Below are 6,000 nucleotides of genomic sequence, written 5' to 3'. Positions count from 1 at the left end.
AAAATAAAAGCTGCATTGCAAATAAATTAGTAGATATGGCCATGGAAAATATGTATTGCAAAATCATTGCTTTTGCTCTGTTTTATTTATCTATTTTGCAATTCTTTATTTTTATTTGCAAAACTTATTTTCTTTTGCAATTCTTTATTTTTCTTTGCAAAACTTATTTTCTTTTGCAAAACTTTATTTTCTTTTGCATATATATGCGGCATTAAATTGACTCCATACTGCACAGCACAGTCAAACTTACGGAGCAAGTCCCACCAGGTGGTGCGAAGCAGAGAGCAGGAGGACCCCCACCACCCAAACAACAAAAGCTGGACTTCGGTGCAAAACCAGTAAGTGGGGGAGATTTGAAAAAGTTGGTTGGGCAGTATGTTGTAGAGGAAATGCTGCCCTTAAACACGGTTGACTCGCCCTCGTTTCGTGCCATAATAAACAAGATCCCTACTACTGTCAATGCCGAGCTGCCTCACAGAACAGCTTTTTCTTCTTACATGGAGAAGGAGTTTGCAGTAATGGAGAGAAATCTGAAGGTCGCGCTGAATGAGGTCGACTTTGTGTCAACTACCGCGGATATTTGGACTGCTAACAACAGAAGTTATATGGGAGTAACGCTCCACTGGATTAGTAAATCCACATTAGAGTGCAACAAGGCTGCATTGGCATGTAGGAGAATTCGCGGTAGACACACGTATGATGTTATTGGTGCAGAAATCGAAAACATTCACTCTTCATACGGACTACTCAACAAAGTAGTTGCAACAGTGACTGATAATGGATCCAACTTTGTCAAGGCGTTTAAAGTTTATCAGCCTGTCACAGAGTCCGATGATGAGACGGAGGAGGGAGAGTCCACCCCCACAGATGATGATGATGATGTCACTTTTTTAGATCTGTCAGAAATCCTCTCAGCTGAGGATGAAAGTGATGGCCAGCTGTCTCTTCCCCCACACCACAGGTGTGCTTCACACACCATAAACCTCATTTCCACAAATGATGTGGAGAAATATTTAACTTCCAATGCAGAGAGCAAGGCTGTGTATAGGAGCAGCACAGCAAAATGCACAGCTCTTTGGACCAAATCAAGTAGATCTACCCTTGCATCAGAAACAGTGGAAGAAGTCAGCAAAAGAAAGCTCCTGGTACCAACATCCACAAGGTGGAATTCCTTTTTTTATGCTGTAAATAGAATTGCAGAAATCCCAATGAGTGAGCTGAATACTCTGTGCACCAAGCTGGGAGTTAAGTGCTTCAAAGATAAAGAGTACCAGTTCCTGCATGAATACTGCACCGCCATGAAGCCTCTGACTGCAGCACTGGACATTTTACAAGGTGACTGTCCTTATGGGACTTTACTACCCACACTTCAAGTTTTGATGCAGAAGACCCTGGCTGTGAAAGATACCCTCTCCAGGATGACTGCAGGCCTTCCAGATGCCATAGTGCAGGTATGTTACATCTTTTAACTAGTTAAAATCTCTTGCATCACACTATTCATGAACATGGAACAAAATATTCATTATCATTGCAAAAGAAGATTAAAACAAATACAAATGTCAGTAAGTAACCAAAAAACAAAATTAATCCATAATATTGATCCCACATTAAGCATGGTTTGCAAGTAATTCAAAGACATAATAAATAGTAGGCCTTGTTGGAATAAACAAATCAATTATATTTTTCAGGCTATCCAGACTCGTTTTGCGGTGTGCTGGACGACAAAGATGCTCTTCTCGCATCGGTCAGTTGTCCGAAATTCAAACTCCGATGGCTGAGAGATGCAGGTAGGAGGGAGCGGTAAAGAGCTTCTGACAGAAGAGTGCCGCCGCACAACTGCTCCTGCAGCACAGAGCCCTGCCAGTGTGCCCACCACATCTGCCAGCCAAGGTGAGATGGACTTTTTCACTTTTGAGGCAGAGCCAGAGGAGACCTACTCTGCAGAAAATGAAGTCATGGACTACCTGAAGTCAGCCTATGACCTTCAGATTCTGCATCAGTTTTCAAACATAAAGAACATTTTCTTAAAATATAACACTCCAACCCCATCAAGTGCTCCCGTGGAGCGGCTTTTCAGTCTGGGAGGTTTGGTACTCACACCTAGAAGAAATAGACTTTCTGACAAAAGGTTTGAGAAGCTGCTGTTAATGAGGTACAACCACTGGTTTACTCGCCCTACTCCACTGTTTCACTCATAACATGCGATTACAATATAAGATTAGGCCAAAGTAACAAAAGTAGGCATGATATCAGCCTACATGTGGTTATACACTTGTTGCTTGTAAAACCACTCCTTGCTGCTCTAATGCTGTAAACAACAGGTTCAATGTTCATAAAACATGTTAAAAAGAATTTAATATTTACATTTTTAAACAATGTAGATTATATAAATAGTAAGTTTTCATGGAATTGATGGCGGTCAGATAAGTATGATTTGAACCATGCTAAGGCACTTCCACTAATGCCAACAAAGTTTTCTAGTCTATTCAAAAGAATGTTGTGGTCGATAGTGTCGAACGCAGCGCTAAGATCCAGTAGAACTAATAAAGAGATACAACCACGATCAGATAATAAGAGCAGGTCATTTGTAACTCTAATGAGAGCAGTCTCAGTACTATGATACGGTCTAAATCCTGACTGGAAATCCTCACAGATACCATTTTTCTCTAAGAAGGAATATAATTGTGAGGATACTACCTTTTCTAGTATCTTTGACAGAAAAGGGAGATTCGAGATCGGTCTGTAATTAACTAGATCTTTGAGGTCAAGTTGTGTTTTTTTAACGAGAGGCTTAATAACAGCCAATTTGAAGGTTTTGGGAACATATCCTAATGACAATGACGAATTAATAATAGCCAAAAGAGGATCTATGACTTCTGGAAGCACCTTTTTTAGTAGTTTAGATGGAATCGGGTCTAACATACATGTTGTTGGTTTAGATGATTTAACAAGTGTATACAATTCTTCCTCTCCTACAGTAGAGAATGAGTGGAATTGTTCCTCAGGGGATCTATAGTGCACTATCTGATGCGATACTGTAGCTGATGCCTGCATGGTTACAGTTTCATCTCTGATAGTATCGATCTTGGAAGTAAAATAGTTCATAAAGTCATTACTGCTGTGCTGTTGGGAAATATCAACACCTGCTGATACTTTATTTTTTGTTTATTTAGCCACTGTATTGAATAAATACCTGAGGTTATGTTTGTTTTCTTCTAAAAGAGATGAAAAGTAATTAGATCTAGCAGTTTTTAATGCTTTTCGGTAGGATAGGGTACTTTCCTGCCAAGCAATTCGAAATACCTTTAGTTTGTTTTCCTCCAGCTACGCTCCATTTTCCGGGCTGCTCTCTTTAGGGCGCGAGTGTGCTCATTATACCACGGTGCTGGACTCGTATCCTTAGTCTTCCTTAATCGTAAAGGAGCAACCGTATCTAAAGTGCTAGAAAAGAGAGAGTCCATAGTTTCTGTTACATCATCAAGTTTTTCTGTGCTGTTGGATATGCTGAGGAACTGAAATAAATCAGGAAGATTATTTACAAAGCAGTCTTTTGTGGTAGAAGTGATGGTTCTACCATACTTGTAGCAAGGAGTAGAATTTACAGTTTTAGCTATATGGAGTTTACACAAGACTAGATAATGATCTGAGAGATCATCACTTTGCTGCAGAATTTCAATATCATTAACATCAATTCCATGTGACAGTATTAAATCTAGAGTATGATTTCGACGCTGAGTAGGTCCTGAGACATGTTGTCTAACCCCAATAGAGTTCAGAATGTCTATGAATGCTGATCCTAATGCAACTTTTTCATTATCAACCTGGATATTAAAATCACCAACGACTAAGACTTTATGTTTACTGTAGTAAAAAACTAAAGTATACTACAGTATTTATTACACTTTATCAGTTCACTATAGTTGATACTACAGTATGCTGTGGCACTCATGAAACAAAGTGATGTAAATACTATAATATATACAGTATAATACACCTTACTATAGTATGGTTCAAAAACAAATTTATCATACATGTGGTACTTCATTCATGTTTCATTTGACACAGCATTTGTAACACAGTTGACAAAATAATGAATCAAATGTTAATTTTCATTAACATATTTAAAAGTCATTTGAGCTTAAACTTGCCAAATAATTAATTTAGCACATTAAGGGGATATATTATTCAACCACCTAGTTTATTTATCAAAAAAGAATACTGATTTCCTGACTTTTTGCCTGACATGAAATGTACCCCTAAATATAGAATGACTCCACTATATAGTATTTACTACACTGTAAAACCCGACAAGTTAAAGTAACTCAAACCATTTGAGTAAACCAATTCCCCTTGGCTTAAACCATGTTAAGTTTTAAAACTTGCAGTTAAGTAATTAATTGATTAATTAAGTGCTAATTGAGCATTAGTGATGAACACCTGCTGTTAACAAACAGAATCACTGAAGAAAAGAGAAACACAAGAACTACAACTGACTTCAGCCACAGCCTTAGATGAAATCAACTGAAATAAAATACATTAAATCTCTCAAAATCTGATTAAACAACCCCACAAACAACATCACCAGCTCCACTTATTAATAACCAGACTGACTTTATTTCTGTCAGACATCTACAGAAGATCTTATTGAGAATTAAATAAGGTTTAGATGTTGATTTATTGTTTCAACTGAACTAACCATGTTAGAGATCAGTGTCTGCTTTAGTTGGGCTCTTGACCCTTGAGGTCTGTGTTAGTTTAGATTTAGTCATTTTGCAGACGCTTTTATCCAAAGCGACTTACAATTGGGGAATACATAAAGCGATTCATCTTGAAGAGGCAATCAGACAGACGAAGTGCTTGCAACACCAAGTCTCAGGCATTGTTCAAATAAATACAAACTACCAAAGGAAGGAATAAGTAAAGATAATTTTTTTTTTTTTAAGTTTAGGATGAAGTCAAGTGCTGTCGAAAGAGATGAGTTTTCAGTTGTTGCTTGAAGATTGACAAGGATCCAGCAATCCGGATAGGGGTGGGAAGATCGTTCCACCAGCCAGGAATGGTGAACGAGAATGTTCTGGAGAGTGATTTTGAGCCTCTCTGTGATGGTACCACAAGGCGTCGTTCACTAGCAGATCACAGATTTCTGGAGGGGATGTAGTTTGTTAATAGTGAGTGCAAGTAAACGGGTGCTGAGCCAGTGGTTGTTCTATATGCAAGCATCAGTGTCTTGAACTTGATGCGAGCCACGACTGGTAGCCAGTGCAGGGAGATAAAGAGAGGTGTAACATGGGCTCTTTTGGGCTCGTTGAAGACTAGTCGTGCCGCTGCATTCTGAATCATTTGTAGAGGTTTGACTGTGTTACACGGAAGTCCAGCCAGAAGAGCATTGCAATAGTCCAGCCTAGAAATGACAAGGGCCTGGACAAGAAGTTGTGCAGCATGCTCTGTCAGAAAGGGCCTGATCTTTCTGATGTTATATAGTGCAAACCTGCAAGATCGAGCAGTCTTTGCAATGTGGTCTTTGAAGGTCAGCTGATCATCAAAGATTACACCAAGATTTCTGACCGAAGTTGATGGGGTTATTGTTGATGAACCTAACTGGATCGTGAAGTCATGCTGTAGAGTCGGAGTGGCCGGGAGGACAAGAAGCTCAGTCTTTGCCAGGTTGAGCTGCAGGTGATGTTCTTTCATCCATGCCGAGATGTCCGCCAGGCAACCTGAAATCCGTGCAGCTACCGTTGGATCATCTGGTTGAAAAGAGAGGGAGAGCTGTGTGTCATCAGCGTAGCAATGGTATGAGAATCCATGTGCCTGTATGATGGGACCCAGTGATGTAGTGTATGTGGAGAAGAGGAGGGGTCCAAGAACTGATCCCTGAGGAACCCCAGTGACCAGTGTATGTGCTTTGGATACCTCCCCTCCCCAGGCCACACTGAAAGACCTACCAGTGAGACAGGATTCAAACCAGCGAAGTGGAATCCCTGTGATGCCCAGTGATGA

The sequence above is a fragment of the Onychostoma macrolepis genome, chromosome 01 (assembly GCF_012432095.1).
Source record: "Onychostoma macrolepis isolate SWU-2019 chromosome 01, ASM1243209v1, whole genome shotgun sequence".
NCBI classification, from domain to species: Eukaryota; Metazoa; Chordata; class Actinopteri; order Cypriniformes; family Cyprinidae; genus Onychostoma; species Onychostoma macrolepis.
The sequence above is the reverse complement of the archived record's forward strand: the minus strand, read 5'-3'. Positions refer to the sequence as shown.